The sequence below is a fragment of the Alexandromys fortis genome, unplaced genomic scaffold, assembly GCF_014885135.2.
Source record: "Alexandromys fortis isolate MF-2015 unplaced genomic scaffold, M_Fortis_MF-2015_v1.1 scaffold_16, whole genome shotgun sequence".
NCBI classification, from domain to species: Eukaryota; Metazoa; Chordata; class Mammalia; order Rodentia; family Cricetidae; genus Alexandromys; species Alexandromys fortis.
Window position 1 is genome coordinate 1,352,789 of NW_026067893.1, and position 20,371 is coordinate 1,373,159.

The following is a 20,371-nucleotide window of genomic DNA, read 5'->3' on the forward strand; positions in this document are numbered from 1 at the left end:
TGGTTGACTCAACATTGCGAACGAGAATTTGGGTGATTGCCCAGGTAGTCTGTTGTCTCTGTCATTTATGGCACGCTTTGGATATCTCTCATTTGTTAAGTAATATTTATTCCCTTCTCGGATCTTTGACGGAGTTGAAGATTATATAATTGTAATTACTCTCTACATTATTTAGACTCCTTGAGATAGAATGTCGGGCAAAACTTTCATTCTCAATATTGTTTGTTATATCTATTATTTATTATTATTGTTTATAGTTGTATTTAGGTTAGTTCTGTCTTATTTAGACAAAAAGAGGGAGATGTAGGGATAAGCCCTCCCCTTGGGGGCGGGCTGCCCTCGGGCGTATGTTTACTGATAAATAGGGTGCACAGATGCTGTGCGCTCTCTCCTGTCTCCGCCGGCTACTCCGCTGAAACCTTGGTTTCGTGAGTCTGGTTTTGTTATTAAACTTGTTCAAATACCTATTATCTTTGGTGCTTATTTAATTCAACCGCTACAAGTAAGTCTGTCTGGATTCAAAGCTCATGGGCCTCACTTTCTGTATGATAATGCCAGACATGACACACCTCTCTGTGCCTTATGAATGAAGGTGTGGATGAGCTTGGTGAAGATGTTTAGGGGGAATGAATCAGTGTGTAATAGACCAGGTATACTGACCACTCAGTAACCCTGTGTGTGTGTCCGTGTGTTCACATGTGCACACAGTCACATGGGCATGGGTCCTAAGGGTTCTGAGCTCTGAGAAAAGTCAAACGGGAAAAATACTGACAAATAACTGTATTTTGGATCTTTTTTCTTTCCAATTGTATTTCTTCATTTCCAAGTGTTTTCTGTGTTCTACTTTTCTGCTCAAAGATCAGAAAAATAACTTCACATTTGCCTTTAACCACCTGCAGAGAAATGCTCACCAGTCTTCATGAGCACACTGTGAACTCAGAAAAAAATGCCGAACTTCATGACTTGTAGCTCATGAACCCCACGGGGTCGGCAGATTTACCTATGTAAGCACCTGTTACTCTGAGGTTCAGAAACTTGGGCAATCCCCCATGGTGGTCCTGTGGTCAAATCTCCTTTGCACTCTAGCCCAAGATGTGACTTGGGCCAGCTGGGTCAGCTTTTAGGCTCCCTTATCCTGAAAAGGCCCATGTGTGTTTGCATCTGTACATAAGGGAACATGTGAAGGCCAAAGGTCAACCTTGGACGTTCTTCCTCAGAATGCTGTCCACCTTGTTTGTTTAAGGCAGGTTCTCCCTGGTCTGGTACTTAATTATTCCTCTAGGCTGACTGGCCAGTGAGACCCAGGGATCCTCCTCTCTCTGCCCCACCAGTGCTGGGATTACAAACGCATGCCACAGCCCTCTGCTGTTTTCATTTTGCTTTGTTTTGCTTCATTGTGACTTCTGGGAGTACGTTACTCCTTGAGCTGTCTTCCAGGCTTTGAAAAAGCATAGAAAACTTTACAGTTGCCATTAAACAGTATCTGGTCCTTGGGTTCCAGCTGGATAGCCCCATGTCATCTCTGCCAAGGAAAGGATATTCTCAGTATCCCACCCCACCCCTGCATCCCATTGACACTAGTCTTGTGACCCAGGGCCTGACCACCACCACTTGGGGAACCCCTAGATTCATCCTTTTCCCAGTTCACCAATCCAAATTCACCTCCAGAGAAGAAAAACAGAAAACATGAATCCACCCCTCTGACCTTTTCCATGTTTTCCTTCTGACTTTTTTTTTTCCCCTTCTCTTAAAACAAGCGGCATTTTAAGCAAGATACCAGCATATATTTATGGGAGTTTAATAACTTCTTCCATTAATAACATAGACAAACTAATTTACCCAAACGTGTCTGTTTTAAACTCTGGGAACAAAGAGTAGGAGGATGGAAATCAATCTTGCCTTTGTACTTGAGCCGCTGACCCGTTAAAGCTTTGAAGATCGTTTCTTTAAGAAATCTTCAGGAGTTATTTAACCACAAACAGCAGCTACCTTCCCATTCCAGCTGCGTAATCAAGCAGAATAAATTAGAGTGTTTTTTTTTTAAGAGTTAACTCTATTTTCCCCCTCTGTTTAACTGAAAGTCCTTTACAACAATTAGACAAACAAGCCCCATGGCCAAGAGCATGCTCTCGTGGTGCTAGAGCGGGGAGCCACATGGAAGCCAGTTATCCCTGCGGCAGAGGCCCAGGTGGTACCTTTAAAGCAGGCATACGAAGCTCCTTCGCCTGTAGGAGCAAGCCCTGGCTCGGGACTTGAGCTCTCCTCATGGGGTAGCAGGTTTTGGCCTAAGCCCCGAACGCCCACTCTGCTGAGGGACCCGATGCTGAGAAAGTACAGGTCAGTCTGGCCCCAGGGCCGGCACAAACAGTCCTCCCCAAGTCTAGCCAGCATTCCTCCATACAAACCTCTCCAATCCACACTGATAAGAATCAGTCTCTGTGGGTCTTGAAAGAGTCAAAGGCCCTTCTTAATCAAATGATCAACTGTTCATTTTTAAAGCTTGGCTGGTTCAATTAAGACCACAGGCAGGAGACAGGCCGGTCATATTACCCTGGCCGGCCGCTGGTCCTGAAACCTACCTCTGACCAGCCTGCTCCTGGGCCAGCCTGGAATGCTCTGGGCCCCAACCCAATGAAATCCAACCCATCCTTCAAGGGCTCATGCTGGTCCTACGTCCTTCCAGAAGCTCCCTGGCCTCTGTGGCTAGTGACCACTACTCGGGTCCTTTATAAAGTTCTTCAGGCCCTAAGGTGCTCTTCAGCTCCTAACCAGACAACTCCGGAGGAGGGTGCCCAGAGCGCCCCCACCGTGGGAGAGACTGGCCTGGCAGCAGTGCCCTTCAGAGTCTCTTGGTGCTACTCTAGAAAGTTCTCTATGAGTCAGTTGTCAGGAATCTAGAATGCAATCCATTCTGGCAGAACAAAAACGATCTGAGATAACATAGCGAGGTCCTCTGACCAATCCATCTCATGGCGAACCCCAGGAAGGAAGGCGTCAGGTATCGGGCCAACCCAGCGGGTCCCACTTTGTCTACACTGTACCTGCCACAGGTACCACCAAGAGGTACCTATTACACAGCCCGTGCCTGCTCGTAACCTGGACAGCCGAGCCAATAGACTTAACCCACACAAGGATTAAGGAATGAAGGAATAAATAAATGTCTTCCAACCATACTAAGAACTCAGCCCAAGCCTGTACTGTAGCAATGCTTCAGTGGGAGGCACAGCTGTGCCCCCTCTGTCTTATATCCAGCCCCAATCACCTATCCCCATGTATATGGAAGGAGCTCACTATGCCCCCCTCTTTTGTCCCCTTACCTTGGTTACACATAAATGAAAATAGAGGGGCCTCAGAGATGCACAGGCCCAGAAGGCTTGACTGTCATCGACTCTGGGGACACGGATGAGAGACCAGGATGACCCAGGAGTTCTGTGGGACTCTTGAAAGGCACACATGCCTGAACCTGGCCCTTCGGTGTTAACTCTAAGTCTGCTCTTTAATGAGGAAACAGCACAGACACCCTTGTCCTCAGACATCGCCTTAACATGGGCCCTCGTTTCTCCATCTGTCCCTGGCACTAGGCACAGGGAACAAAGCCTCCCTAAGGGCCGGGCCTCGAGCTCCCATTAGGCAGACCGCAGTTCTGAGCCTACATGCTGTCCGCCCAGGGTAACAACTAGCCATGGTGGGTTTTTTTTTTTTTTTTTTTTTTTTGAGACCAATATGCTTATGACGCAGACAGTGTCCTGGGCTCCCATCTGCTGCTCCTCTCCCTCATAGTCCCTGCCTCCAGACTGGATCCATCCACAACCCTGTGACTTACCCATCTCTCCTGATCAAGTATTATGCTTGTCACCTCAGACTTCAAATGCAGCAAGCCCCTCATTGGTGTGACCCTACACCACCTTTAAAACACAGTTACCGACAGCAGGAGGGTTGACCCGGGGAGGGACACTGGAAGACGTCTGCGTGGCGTACGGGTGGGGACATGCTTGTGGCAGAAGCCTCCAGAGGGAAGCTGTCCTCAGAGCGCCTTACCTCGCCCCCGCCCCACTCTGCAGCCATCATGTTAGAACCCATTTAAAGCATTCAAGCATATAATCAAATTTCAGTAATGAGTTATTAATTAAGCAAGGGCAACCAATTCTCTGCTAACTGCCTCATAAACAATCGACAGGAGATTTGTGAATTTTGACTTCCTGACACTATTAAACAAATCAATATTAGGCTCAGACACAGCAGTTCAGACCGTTTTCTCTGTTACTCAGCTACCAGCTGCCTGGAATACTAATGAAAGAATTAAGAGCTGGGGATTCTGCAGGCGTGCCATCAAAAAGATCCTTATCTGTGGGGAATTGGGGCCTGATTTGCATGGAAGAAGACATTGCTTTTGTAGGTACAATTTTTCTCAATATGTCACTGATAAGTATTTCTAAAAGTGCCGGGCAGTGGCACAGCCACCACCTTCAGAAGAGCAGCCGGCACCCTACCGGAGACGTCGCCAAACAAGGCAACTGATTTATTTATGTGCTTTGGAGACTAGTTAATTTATAGCTAAGCTAACTCAGGAAACTTGAGTATGAGAACACAGTCAAACTTCTTACTTGGCTGTTGAGAGCTCATTTGCGCTGGTGTCAAGACACCATCCTGAAAGGAAGAGAGTTTGGGACACCTGACTGTGACGTTGTGAAAGTCACCCTACACTCTCTGGTCTCCACGAACCTTCAGAATTCACTGGACAAACTCCATCCTGCACTGTTAGAGTCTTCAGGGGGCAATGTTGGAAATGTTCCTTTGTTTATCTAAAGAAGAAATACAGTGTGCCGTTGCCAAGCTGGGCGTCTCTCCCAGGAACCACCTCACTGGTAGATTTATGTTGGGGCCACTCAGCATGTGTAATCTGTTTGCTCTGTGCCCTCCTGTTCCAGCCAATTAGCAGCCAACCCGAAGATTTAAGGACTGAGGCGGACGTGGTAAGGGGGATCCTCTCCAGACTCCGAGATGCTGAAGGTCGCCTGCTCATCACAATGTCGCCAAAATTCCTGGAGGCTAATCACACAGATAGAGTTCCTATCTTGGATGTGTATATGTATCACGCAGCTAGAGAAATGTTATGTACACATGTATGTATTAAAAGACATACACATGTAATTATAACATATAGACACAGTACATACATCTAGGTACATACCATGCTGGCAGGTATAAAGGCTGATTCTTCGTTTTCATGTGTGTGTGTGTGTGTGTGTGTGCATGTTCACATGCCTGTGGGTGCATGCTTGTGCATATGCCCATGGAGGCTAGAGGTTAATGCTGGAATTCTTCCTACATCACTCTTACCACCTTGTATTTTTTTGAAGCAGGACCTCTTAGACAAACCCAGTGATCATTGATATGGCCCATCTTACTAACCAGCATACTCTGGGTTACCTATCTTTGCCTTTGGAGCATGGCTGCCATATAACATTTTAGTGGGTCCTGATGATGGTCTACACTCAAGTTTTCTTGTACTGCAAACACTTAAAACATTGAGCCTCCTCCTCAGCCTGAGGTTAAGCCATGTGCCCCATCTAATATATCTAAGAAATTTCATTAAGATTTACCTGCATTACAAAAAAAGCTTTTGATTTTTGAAAAGCCTTACCATTATGGTTCTAGAGAATCTCCTTAGCATAGGTCAAACCCTTCAGGATATCCTGAAATCCAATTCATATACAGTATTTCAGAATTGCAGCAGCTGGTTGGGTGAGACTTCTCTGTGGACTAAAACAGATAAGAAGAAAATAAGAGGAATCTGTGGTCTGTGGACATAGGCTGATCTCAGTTGATTCTCATCACATAACCTGTTATATCTCATCACATAATCACTGTTATAATTTTTATGAGAGGTGCCCCTCATAATGTCATATATTTGAACACTTGGTCTCCAAATGACGGCGTTGTTTGGGAAGGTTGTGGAAATCTTCGGAGGTTGGGCTGGAGGAAATATATCCCTGGAGGTATGCTTTAAGGTTTTATAACCCGTTCTACTTCTTATTCCTTCTTTTTCCTCACTGCGTTTGACTGCCAGGCCAGCCTCATATTTCTACACTCTGGATACCATGTGCCACTATAATAGACCTTATTTCCTCTGCAACTATAACCCAAAATAAGCCCTTTCTCCCCTAAGTTGTCTTTTTAAATCAGACTTTATATCACAGCAAAAGAAAAGTAACTAATACAGACATATGGAGACTACCTTTAACTTTTTTGGGGTCACTCACCTATGACAGACCTGAGACCTAGAAGTATCAGGCTACGTAATTTCTGTGTGTATAAGGTTCCTCACAACTCTTTGTCATGCAGAACCCCTGTTGATTCTGTCCAAACATTATATTTTGGTTTTCCATTAGCCACTATTTAAAACAGTGTCAGCCATAGACAAAGTCTAATGTAGAGAGGTTTGGAAGCTGCTTGCTTTTAGGGTCATCATCTGATTTCAAAGTTTAACTGTCCCTGTTACTTCACAGGCAATACCCTTTGGCACACCAGCACCATCTTCTTAAAGTGACTACAGATAATTAAGAGAATTCATAAAACGAAAATTCAGAAAGTGTCTGTTTCCCGCCTTGCCTCTGCTCCTTGTCTTGATGTAGCAACCTGAAATGCATTGGGTATAAAACACATTGGTTCAAAGCATCGGCCACCCACTCAGAGATGCTTCGAATACTCAAGAAGGGTGTTTCCAGTTCCATATTTTTGGGTGAGGCTATGTTGGTCTGTGAACGTTATTTTCAAGCAACAGAACCTAGTCAGTTTAAATACAGGGATTTATTAAGGACAATTATAGCTTTCGTAGACTTTCTAGGGAGATTGGGGGAATTGAACTTGGACTCTAAAAGGTTTAGCATGGCCAAGAGGACCTTCTTCTAGAGGAAGAAGCAAATGCACTGTGCTGTCAGAACCAAGATCTCTGCAGCCCACACCTCAGAACCTCTACTACTGAATGACAGACTCTTCACAGGAGGAAGCTTTGGTCACAGATATCAGCACTCTGCTGGGCTGGGCCTGCCACACGTCTGATCGTCTTGTGCTAGCAACCAGAGTCTCCTTGTCTGTCCACTTCCCACAGTAGGTCCCTTGGCAGAATCAGATGCAAGAGAATCTGTAAAACCTAGCTTTGCTGTGCTCGCATCAACAGATCATCTAAAATACAAAGTGAAGAATAAGAAAGGTGTGCAATTGTTAGCAAGAGATCTAATCTACAAATCAGCCATAAATGCACTGGTCTGGTCATGACTTTTCTGCTGCGTTAGCCTATATATAATAAAGTTTGCAATACACCTACACAGTACCCCGTGGTGAGCTAAGTACCCCACGGCAATAATTTTAGTTTCCACAAATGTCTCCTCAGCCAGTATTTACAGCCATTTCTGCATGTGAGAAACTGAGGTTGAGACCTTAAGATTAGTTTTGCTATTTCCTGGTCTCCAAAAACAGCTATATTAGTCAAAGAACCAAATCACTGGAGCATCCATTTACACAGAAGCCGAGAGACTATATGATGTTTTATTTGATTTCTCTATATTCATCTAGAGGGAAAAAAGTGTAAATCGTTGCTTCATCCCCAGAGTCCATGACAGACTGAGATAACAGGTATATCGTCTGGTGTACGATCGAGAAAGATCGATATGAAACAAATACACACATGAAGAAAACCGGAAAACAAGCCAAGAAAGGAGACTGCTCGGTACCCCTTCACCACCACCCTTGTCTTGCTAAGAACACGAGATACTCGATATCTGCTTAATGCAAGAAGTTTTCATGGCCAATTGCTCAATGTAAAAATAGGATTATGTGCCTGGGGAAAAGAAACCTTTTATAGTAGCAGTGACTCGCTTTAAAAACAGGCCTGTTGACACTCAGGCTTAATTAAACTGCTTTCTTGATGAATCTGGTGTGACAGTGGCCTGCCCCTTCCACATGCTCACACTCCCAGGGCTCGGCTCTCTCTGGTTTACGCCAGTAAGTTACTAAGGAATAGTGGCGGAGGGAGGAGAGATGGCTTTCTTTAGGGGCTTGTCTCACGGCCTTTGTTTGTGTGTCAAAAATCAGGAATCATTAGAGTGAAAATTAGAGGTTAAATTGGTACAGACCTTAGAGAACTTGAGGAAAGTATAGGCAAAAGGAAGGTCTTGAGACATTTTTGTTTGAAGGTGGGAAACTCCGAAGCTACTGTGGTCTGAGAACTATGGGGAACGAGAGGAAAGGGTATTTTAAAGATTGTAGTTGTGGTGATATTTTGTTTGTGCTTTAACAGATAAAGTTTTCCTGAAGATCACAGTGTGGAACTAGCCACACTAGTTAGCCATAGAGGTTGTCTATCAATGGAAGGTCCAAGAATTCAGTAGTTGTTCAGTCCATGGAGTTGGGTATCTCAGCTGGTCTTCAGTATACACTGGAATCCTGAAGTAGGTTCTAATGCCAGTGAAGGAATGGACTTGCTAAAGAGCACAAACAGGCAAGGGAGCAAGCTTCCTCCTTCCGTGTCCTTTATATAGGCTGCCAGCAGAGGGCTTAGTCCAAATTAAAGGTGAATCTTCCTACCTCAAAGATGAGGATTAGAAGTGGGTCTTCCTACTTCAAATGATTTAATTAAGAAAAAAATCCTTCACAGGTGTACCCAGCTATTTGAGTTTTAGTTGATTCCAGATGTTGTCAAATTAACAACCAAGAGTAACCTGCATAGCCTGTGTGCTGGGCCATCAAGATAGCTCTGTGGGTAAAATGTGGGCTTCCATTCCCCTAAGTTCGATCCCCGCAACCTACAGGGTGGAAAGAGAGAACCAATTCCTCCACGCTGTTCTCTGGCCTCCACACAAGTGACATGTCATGTGCACACCCCAACACACAGATAAGTGCAATGTCATATTGTTTTACACAATAGAGACCTCTCAGACTATAGTGCCTTGCTATTGGCATCAGCTGGAAATTTGTTAAAATATGAATTTTCCTGATGGCCCACAGTGAGCTTCTCCCCTGATCAGCATGTCCTTCTGATACTTCATCTGAATGGTCGTAGATTATCCCATTGTGAAAATATTTCATTGTGTGTAAAAAGCCCCCTCCCATGTTTAGACACTTGATCTATGTCCCAGGTTTTTGTTATTTTAGACTCAGTGTGTGTCTCATCTTATATACTATAAGAATTATCCACAAGGAAAACTGCTAAGTTCTGGTATGTGTGCCTGTTGTGTTTTGAGAGCAGCTTCCACATTCCCCTGCAAACTGGCTGCCTGGATTTATATGCTGATGAACAGAAAAGAGACAAAGGTATACATTTCCCCTACTCTAGCCATCGTTAGATAGTATCAGGCTTGGAATTTCTGCCTATCTTGTGAATGCAAATGATGTCTTATTGTTGCTCTAATTTGCATTTCTCTGATTACTAGTGGAAGTGATTAACTTCCTGCACAATCATTGGCTCTTTGTATTTCCTCTGTGAATGGCCTATTATATATGTACAGCTATTATCAACTTATAGCAATGCTTTGATGAATAGCATAAGGCCTGTTTCCCTGTATTATGAACTGGCAGTGTACTAGGTACTGTTTGTTATTTCAATTAAGATCTTGAACAGATATTTAAAATACTTCTTTCTGCCTTTTTAATATGAGTGTGGTGTGTATATGTCTCCGCATGTTCCTGTGTGTGGTGTCTGTGAGCCCAGGTGATAATGTCATGGCTCACCTGTGCAGGTCAGAGAGGATGATCTCGGAGGTTAATCTTCATCTTCAATCTCTACGGGATCTCTAGTTGTTCTCCACCACGTAGGCGTTCTCTTGTCCCCATCTCCCAACTCACAACAGGAATACGGGAATTACAGACATGTACTGCCAGCTTTATTTTATTTTATTTGTTTTTTTTTTTGAGACAGGGTTTCTCTGTAGCTTTGGAGCCTGTCCTGGAACTAGCTCTTGTAGATCAGGATGGCCTCAAACTCACAGAGATCTGTCTGCCTCTGCCTCCCGAGTGCTGGAATTAAAGGTGTGCACCCCAACCACTGCCTGGCATGCTTCCAGTTTTACGTGGGTGCTGGATATCCTAACTCCAGTCTTCATGTTTACCCAGCAAGTACTTTATCCCCTGAGCCATCTCCTCAGTCTCCGACATATTCTGAATGTCTTAATGTTTAGGGGGTCCCCATACAGGGAAGAAGAAGAGCCAGTGGATTCTGTGGGCTCTAGGCTCTGAAGAGCCTCGCATGTTAATGCTGGGTACAGAAATGCTGAACGCATCCGTCCAAACCAGACGTTCAATTTTCTGGAGATGCCCCTCAGTAAGACACACTGCAGAGGTCTCCTATCCCAATAAACAGGGACTCTCATGGTGACTTAGCTCACTTCCTCTTCCTCCCAGCATTCTGTTCTGTTTACTCCACCCACCTATGTTTTAACCTATGAGGCCAAGCAGTTTCTTTATTAATTAACCAATGACCTTCCCACATCAGAGATATCTAAGGTAGTGTCTCCCTGCCCCGCCTCTTGGGTCCAGTTTCCTAGCTGGGAAGCCTGATGTGCAAGGGACTAAACCAAGGCCTCTGCTTCCAGTGTTTGTCCTGTCTCAGGCAAACCCAGATTCTTCCCAGAGCCTCAGCTTCCACATCTGTCAAATATGCCACCCATTCCTTGAGCCACAGTGAAGTCTAAAGGCAGGACCGGGCCAGCAGTGAGCAGGGGCTGGGCAGTGAGTGGCTGCTGTCATGACTGCACTGTGTATTACTCTCTCCAGCTACTAGAAAAAAGAAGAAAACAGCTGAAACATCTTCCAAGACAGCTCCAGGCACACTGAAAGTGTCTTTGTGTCCTCATGGTCAACATAAGATGCTGGACTTGGCCTTTCGGCCACGACAACCATCCTCCAGTAGCTTGCCAAAATGACAAGCACAAAGGGGGAGGGGAGGGAACTCGCTATATGTTTTCTAGGCCTTTTATGGAGCATGGAGGTGTTCCTTTGGCCACGTACATGTGAATCTACAATAAGGTCTATTGTAGACATGAAGGGAATGGGCACTGTTCCAAAAGGAATGAATGCCCCATAAGTATCACCAAGACAAAACCGGAAGCATCTACAATGCCAAGCGGGGCATCATTGTAAACAAGCAAGTTCAGGGCAAGATACTTGCCAAGAGAATTAATGTGTTGATTGAGCACATCAAGAACTTTAAGAACGAGATGCCATCCTGACGTGGGTGAAGGAAAATGGTCAGAAGAAAAAGGAAACCGAAGAGAAGGGCACCTGGGTTCCACTGAAGTTCGAGCCTGCCCCACCCAGAGAAGCACACTTTGTGAGGACTAACGGAAAGGAACCTGAGATTCTGGAGCCCATTCTATACAAATTCATGGCCTAATGTAAAAAAAGAAATAAAAGACCTGGACTATTTTTTTAAAAAAAAAAATCCTGGATTAGGAGTTTTCAGAACAAGCTTTTGCAGCCCACCCTTAGGGATGACCAAAGCAAGGCCAGAGGCCAGGGATTCCACTCAGTGTTGCCCCACAAAGCCTGCCACTGTCCCAACAATTCAGTCAGACTGTTCACTATTCCTTATCTGGGCTGCTTGCCGTAATCTTGAGAAACCAATTACCCTTCCTGAACGTTACATGGAGAGTTTGAGGGGTGTGGACAGCCTGAGGGCCATGGTGATGCCCGGGTAGGAGGATAAGCAGGGCTTTCTGTCTTCTCTGGGTGAACGAGGATTTAGCAAACTCAAAGAAAACAGCTCCTGAAGCAGAGGTTAGAACTGTGACGCAAAGGAAGCCGTTTCCAGAAGGAACACACTGATGAGGACCGACAGCTCTGTGGCCACTCCCCGGGAGAGGGGACAGGCAAGCATTACTCTTCGACAGGTACGAAGGCCCCACCCACCATCACAGGAGCCCCTGCGGGGGTGGGGGACACACCTGACTGCCAGTGATGGATGCTCCCACTTTTAGTTAATCACCCTAATTCCTCACACATGCAGAGGTTCAGAACTTGCAACACACCCATGATCTTGCTTCAGCTTGTAGCCACCCCACAAGGGAAGTGTCTGAGTCTCCATTATGTACGTGAACAAAGTAAAACTCAGATAGGGGAGGCGGTGGGACTCATTCAGGTCGCGCATGGCAGCGTCATGTCCTGCTGGCCTGCTCTGTTCCCTCCTGAGCATAGACCATGACAAGCACAGCTGTAGGCAGAAGGAGAAACTGAGCAGAGCTGTTACCTCACATGCGTGATGACAGCTTCCTCCTTTTGCAGAGTTCTTTCTTACATGCAATCCCTCACCTGAGGGACCTTCTAGAAAGCCTTCACCTCCTCCAAGACATTCTCTACTTAAGATTTGTGCCTTTTTCTCTGGCCTTCAATTACTCACTGCGTCCAAATCTTGTCCAGAAATTTGTGACTAGGACTATTTCTTTTTTCCCTATCCCTGGCCACACCAAAAAAGCATAATAATAATAATTCATATTATTATAACATTCACCCTGAGAATTCCTTTGAAATTGTCAAATAATAGCTCCCATTTCTCAAGTTCTGGCTGTGTCAGATCTTGGACTTTGCACACAATCCCTATTATTGCCAATGCTGCATGAGGAAGCTCATGATAAGACAGGTAGCTGTCCATCTGAGAGAAAGTTTCCTTCCTGCCATAGAGACTTGATACTTCCCAGGCTCCTATGCAGCTAGTCTGGTCATATGATCACATTCTGATGGAGGAGGAGGTGTTACTGCAAGTGATGTGTGCAACCCAGGGGTCATTTCTCAACTCCAAAGGCGAGCCCATACTGTGACATGGTTGTGGCTGTGCACATGAAGGCAACCTCAGAGGAAAGGCAGGGCCTCTGGCAGGAGGAACTCTGGGTGCCAGGAAGACTTCCTCAGTAGAACTTCCCCAACAATCTGGCTGTCCTCCTGTTTCTGGTACGTGAGAAGGAAAGAGACCTACCTTGTTGAAACCACTGTAATATTGGAGTATCTTGGCTAGGGCAAGTTTATATTGAAAGAATGTGGTATTCTGGTGCCCATTTTACAGATGGAAGAAGCAGGAATGATGAGGATGAAAGGACCTGTGGAAGCTCATGCAGTACAGAGCAAGGATCTAAGCCCGTGGTTATTGGATTCCTATAGTAGGAGCTGCGGGCTTTGTTCCTGCCTCCCCAGCTCCTGGTCACCTGGCTAGCTTATGCCCCGAAATAACAACACACAAACTGTATTCTTTTAAACACTGCTTGGCCCATTATATCTAGCCTCTTCTAGGCTAACTCTCGCACCTGAACTAGCCCATTTCTAATAATGTGTGTAGCACCCCAAGGTGCGCTTACCGGGAAGATTCTAGCCTACGTCCATCCTGGGTCAGAGCTTCATCGCGTGTGTCTCAGAGAGCAGAGCTATCGAGTCTGAGCTCACTTCCTCTTCCACCCAGCATTCTGTTCTGTTTACTCCGCCTATCTAAATTCTGCCCTATCAGATGGGCCAAGGCAGTTTTTTTATTAGCTAATGACCTTCCTCCATCAGATTCTGAAGTCTCAGCCATAAGTTTCCAAACATGGGTGTCTCACAAGCAGACTTCTTATAGCTACTCTATGGCTTCCCAGGGTCTTAGAGCACCAGCTACTTGGGAAAAAAAAAAAAAAAAACAGGCCAAGTGCACCAGTAGAACATAGTCATTAAATTGTATCTCTGACCACAATGAAACATCACTGCACACCTAAAGAGTGGATGAAGTTAGAAAGATGAACAGCACAGATTGAGATTCGATGTTCAGATATGATGAAAACAGCTAATAAAAGATGTGTTTACACAGAAACATGGCCTGAGGGGAGGAGGGAGCTGCCGATCCCCAGCGGATGAGCTACCCATGAAATACAGTCCAAGACACATTCTTGTCTCTACATGGACCTCTAAGGGACAAATTGAATTATGTGCCTAGAAACAGGTAGGTTGAAGGGGACAGCCCACTCCATAGAGGGAAGATGCACTCCTTGTATCAAAGTTTGAGGACAGAGTTTACTCTGGGTAGTGACATTGCATCCAGCTAGACACAGCTTTTAGCGGTCCTCCATATCTGGCCACCCTAGAGGGGTGCCTGGCCTCCAAGTCCTTCTCACAGCAGGAATTGTCATTGTATCCAAGAGAGGAGTCAGGGCCGGGGAACGGAATGGCAAGAACATTACTCCAGAGATCAGGTAAAGGAAGTTCCGCCCCTGGAGATGAGATCTGACAGGCCAATAAAGGCCTCCTAATACCTCTGATCCCCATGCGCCTTTGATATCATGTCGCATTTTCTGCTTGAGTGAGAGGCTCTGCCAATTGAAAGAGATCAGAAGCTTTCATTCACAGTGGAAGAAGCCTGGCTTCCCTGCCACCAGCAGCCTGGAGGCCAAGTCTCTGGTGACAGTCTCACACAAAAAGAACAAGCTCTGGGTGGTCCTAAGATATAAGCCATGGGCCCTAAGATATAAGCCCTATGTGAGGGAACAACTCTACTTACTTTGTGAACCAGGACATAGTTATTAAAATGAACTCTGGCTAGTGAGTTCTTGTGCATGTGATACAGACCCAACAGAGTGTCCTGGCTGCCTTAGTTGGGCAGAATGTCCTGAATTCTTTCCTATATCCCAGAGGTACAAGGTGGTCATGGGTAACAAGGAATAATGGAAGGTAGTGCTCTGTAATCAAGTTCTTTACTTCTCTCCTATCTCTGCATCACCCCTTCTTCACCTCCTGGATGCCGACACATTCCATAATGTGTTCTTTAAAAATCTCAAAAAAGAATACAGACAAATTAGCAAAACTCTCATGATGGGCATCCTCCCCTGCTTCTTTATGGAATCGTTGCTTATACAATGTGCATCGCTAGAGAACTCCATTTCCCACCTAGCCTTGTGACCTGGAAATGAAACACAACAGGACCTGCCAGCTGGATCTCACAAGAGTGTTCTCAGCTCATTTGTACCTTGAGTTCTTTGTCACTCCCTTTCTTCCTGCTCTCAATGCAGGAAATAACCCAGGTGACTCCATGATCCAAATATTCTTTAAAAAAATTCATTATAACAACAAAAGAAACACTAAGCATAGTACTAGAGGCAATAATCAGAACCTAGTAAATAGGAATAAAGATAGATGAGAGACTCTATAAATAAAACAAATGAAGCTATAATTTAATGAGAAAAACACACAACTAAATACAAACCAGCAAAAAAAAAAACATCAAAATGACTGCCATCTACATATGCCTTTCAATAATAACTCTAAATATTAATGGCTTCAGCTTTCCAATCAAAAGACACAGGCTAGTTGAATGGATTACAAAATAAAACCCACCTATCTGTTGTCTATAAGAAATTCACCTTAGCTTTAGAGATAGCTACTATCTCAAAGTGAAAGGATCATGCCTTAATTAGGCTTTCTATTACTGTAACGAAACACTATGACCAAAAATCAGGTTGGGGAGGAAAGAGTTGGTTTGGTTTATACTTCCATATTTTTGGTCATCACTGAAAAAAGTCAGGACAGGAACGCAAAGAGGGCAGGAACCTGGAGGCAGGAACTGATGCAGATACCATGGAGGGGAGTTACTTATTGGCTTGCTCCTCATGCCTCCCTCAGCCTGCTTTCTTGTAGAACCCAGGGCCATTACCCCAGGAATGCCACCCACAATGAACTAGTCCCTCCTCAATCAATCACTAATTAATAAAATGCCTTACAGCTGGATCTTATAAAGGCATCTTCTCAGTTGAGGTTCTCTTCTTTCAGATAACTCTAGTTTATGTCAAATTGACAGAAGACGAGCCAGCACAGATAGAAAAAAAAAGTATTCCCAGCAAATGGAAACAAGAAGCAAGCAGACATTGCCATCCCAATATCTGACAAGATAGGCTTCCAACTAAATCTAATCATAAGAGACAAAGAAGAACACTTCATTCTAGCTAAGAGATCAATTAATCAGAAAAATAACACAATACTAAACATATGTGCACCAAACAATTTCATAAAAAGCATACTCATAAAATTAAAAACAAGTGATTTCAGCACCCCACTATATACACGATGTGAAAGCAGACATGGGTTTACAGAGTTTTTCTGTCCCTCCTGGTCCCACAGCCATTCAGTCCCAAAGAAACACATGGGAGCTTACATTAATTATAAACTTGGTTGGCTTACTAGCTCAGGCTTCTTATTAACTCTTATATCTTGCATTAACCCATAATTCTTGTCTGTGTTAGCCACATGGCTTGTTACCTTTTATCAGTGAGGCATTCTCTTCTTGCTTCCTCTATGTCTGGGTGACAACTGCAGACTGAGCTTTTTCTCTTCCCAGAATGCTCCTGTTCTGGTCACCCCACCTATACTTCCTGCCTGGCTACTGGCCTGTCAGCATTTTATTAAACCAATACATGTGATAAATCTTTACAAAGTACAAGACCATTGTCCCACCTCAGATGTGAAATTGTTTCAGGGAAGGAATCGGTAAACATAGATCATCCAAATGTTTGATTGTCTTAATGAAACCTGGTACTATATGTAACACATAAATACCAATAAATATTAAAGACATTGAACTGTATTATAAAATAACATGCAGTCATAGAATGGAGTTGTGTTTTTCAAATTATTAAAAAAAATAGCCTGTTTTTTGTAATGCCCTTTGATATGTAGTTTATCCAGTTTTATTGTTTGTGCTTGTGTTTTGGGATACGGCACGGCTATGTAGCCTAAATTAGCCTCAACTTCCATAGTGTTAGGATTACAGCCTGTGCTACCATACCTAGCATTTGAGCGCCATCTTTTATGCTTGTCTAGTGTTTTTTTTTTTTCATATGACTTTAGCAGTGATCAGAAAACACTTTTTGCTTGTTTGTTTTTGTTGTTGTACTTCAAGATAGGGTTTCTTTGTGTAGCTTTGGAGCCTGTCCTGGAACTTGCTCTGTAGACCAGGCTGACATCGAACTCAAAGATCTACCTGCCTCTGCCTCCCAAGTGCTGGGATTAAAGGTGTGTGCCACCACCGCCTAGCTAGAAAACATTTTATTTAATGGCCTGGTAGTCACTTTTTCATCTTTGAGACTTACGATTCCTTATTTCAGTGACTCAACCCTGCTGCAATAATGCTTAAGTAACAGACCATTAATATGGGCTGTGTCCCAACAAAATTTTATTGATAAAGTATGGTGAATTTCACCCAAGGGCCTTAATCTTCTGACCCCTCAACTACACCATCATTTATTGATATTGAGTAGGTTGGCAGCCAGCTTGGGACAATCATAACTATGCCCATAGGAAAGACTTTAGTGCCGAGATCTTTATTGTTGTTGTTGCTTCCAGTCACATTTATGATTATTTATTTCCCATAGTTTCTGAAAAGAATTACACTTGTAAGCCTCTTGAGTCATGAGGCCAACCCTAGAATGCATCAATTTTATATTAAGTTGTTTATCGTTGTTGTTGCTGTCATTGTTTTTGTGGGCTTGGCCTTTGTGTCCTTGGCCCTGCACCTTTTTCTTTCCTGTTCTACAAGTTTTCTAGATGATCCACAGAGGAACTCTCTTCTATCACACTGTTAGTTACTCAAGTGCAGAGATGTGACATCTTTTCCTTCCCTTGTAAGCTTTGCCCTTTAATGTGATCACCTCCCCAGTGCCCCCCCACACCTTTGTAGTATCAATGGTAACCACACCCACAATGCCAAAGAGACATTTGGCAAGTGGTTGAGTAAATGAGTAAATGAATCCATGTTTTAAAAAGTCCAAGAAGTTGACCTTGGACATCCTTGAGCAGATATTCACGACCCATTAGTCTCTGGTAGAGGTGTGAAGTAATCTTTATAAACTAGGTAATGATCATATTTAGGCTTCATTCAAACAAAGAGAACAAACAGAGGCAACAAAGAGAACAATAATTTGTCTCAGATTTGGTGCCATCCCCTCCCACCTACCTGAAGATTCCCCTGGTGGTATCCATGACTTTCACAACCCTATTTACCCTCTTCATCTTTTGCAGTCCCTCACCATGGTAAACCCCCTTACCGTGGACCAGGACTAAAGAATAGCCACCTCTGCCAAAGTCAAGCTAATGAATAATTGAACATGTTCACCTACATTCCTTTCCACTTTGAATTTTTCATGAAACCACATGGCAGTTTCCAAAGGTGAAAAACTGTGATTCTTTCCAAATACCTGTAAAGCGAAAATTGCTAGTTTCACACAGCACTCCTACTGCTGACTATTATTGCAATGATTGCAACTTGAGCAGGGAGAGATGAGGCCTGGGTTCTGACTCCAACAAGCCTCAGCTGTTTCACAGTCAGCCTTGCCTGTGCTAGGAACAAGAGAGGGAGTGTCTGTGTAGCATGAGTTCTAGTTGGTCTTAATACTAAAATCCCAGAGTCAGATATTAGGGGGTGAAAGCTGAAGATCAGAGAAGCAGAGCGGCCACTAGAGTTCTTACCTCTACAAAATCCTAGACTGAAAAGAGATAGAGCTCCTGTTTCCTTTCAATTTATATTTTTCTCTCTGCTCAGCTATATCACTTCCTGTCTCTCTGTACAGACCTCCAGACCTCTATGGTCAACTAGTTGTTAGTTATGCTCTCTGATCTTCAGGAAAGCTTTATTTGTTAGAGTACATGCAAAATATCACTGAGAAAGAGAGAGAGAGACAGAGCTTGTGCAGGTTCCAATCATCATGAATAATCACCATTCTTGTTGTTAGTTCTCAAACCCAGGACAAGTATCACTCAGTACCTGTAGCTCCTCCCAGCATTTCTCATTATACTCCCTACTCTAAACCTGGGTTTCCTCTTCCCTTTCCCCACTCTACATAAATCAGTAATTTTGGCTGCACTGCTCTCTGGTCAATAGTTTCTGACCCACCTCTCTTGGTCAATAGTTCCTCTCTTGCACTCCCTCTCTCCTCTCATGGTCTGGTATAGTCTACCAGCTATGTTCATCCTGGACTCTTCCTTTTGCCTGCCTTCTCTTTAATGCATACAATAAAAAAACTCCATATTTTAGGAGCAGTCATGTCTTACTCCTTTTATTTTCCCCTTTTTTAAAAATTCATCTGGTGCCAAAATCCAGGATTACACATTGACTCTCACACATGGTATTGGAAGACTTCAATATCCCACTCTTACCAATAGACAGGTCATCCAGACAAAAACTAAACAAAGAAGCTAATAGATGATATGAACCAACTTGACATAACAGATATTACAGAACATTTCACCCAAATGTAAAATATTATATCTTCCCAGTGCCTCTATAATTGACTTTTTCCAAAACTGAACACACACTCAGTCACAAAGTCTCAACAGATACAAGAAAATTGAAATAACCTCCTGCATCATATCAGACCAACATGGATTAAAACTGGATTTTAACAAAAACAGACAATAGAAAGCCTACAAACTCACAGAAACTGAACAACTCTCTCTTGAATGACTACTAGATCAAGACATGAATAAAGAAAAAATGAAGACATCCTAAAACTCAGTGAAAATAAATGCACAACTTACCCAAAATTATGGAACACAATGAAAACAGTGGTAAGACTAAAGTTCATAGTACTAACTGCCAACATAAAAGAAAATGAGGAGACCTCATACTAGCAAGGCAAGGTTCTGGCACATCTGTTTCCAGAGGCGGCTACATAGTATCTCTTTGACTCCACCTTCTTTCTCCCAGCATTCAGTTTAGTTTTCCCACCTACCTTTATTCTGCCCTGCACAGTCCCAAGAGAGTCCTTTATTAACCAATGGTTTTCACAGCATACAGAGGTGTATCCCACATCAAGTTTCATAGCGGAATTTTATCAGACTTTCAAAGAAGAGCTAAAACTAATGCTATTTAATTATTCCCACAAAATAGAAACAGAATGAGTGCTGCCAAATCCAAAACATTGACAAATTCATTTTATGAGGTCACAATCACCCTGATACCTAAAACATATAAAGATTGAACAAAGAATGAGAATTACAGACCAATTTCACTCATAAACATAGATGCAAAAATACTCAATAAAATACTTGCAAACAAAATCCAAGAACATATCAAAAATATCATTTACTATGACCAATAGTCTTCATCCCAGAGATTCAATGAGTATCAACCAATGTAACCCACCATATAAACAAGCTGATATTTAAAAAAATTCATCCTTAGATGCTGAAAATCCTTTGAGAAAATAAAATAAAGCTTCATGATAAAAAGTCTTGGTATCTAAACATAATAAAGGCAGTTTACAGCAAACCTATAGCCAACATCAAATTAAATGGAGAGAGACACAAAGCAATTCCATTAAAATCAGGGATGAGACAAGGCTGTCCACTCTCTTCTTATCTATTCAATATAGTA

General features: G+C 43.5%; 1 pseudogene; it reads left to right on the forward strand.

Annotated features, from left to right (window-relative positions):
* Window positions 1–10,848: 10,848 nt before the first annotated feature.
* Window positions 10,849–11,389, forward strand: LOC126503940 (60S ribosomal protein L21-like; annotated as a pseudogene).
* Window positions 11,390–20,371: the final 8,982 nt, after the last annotated feature.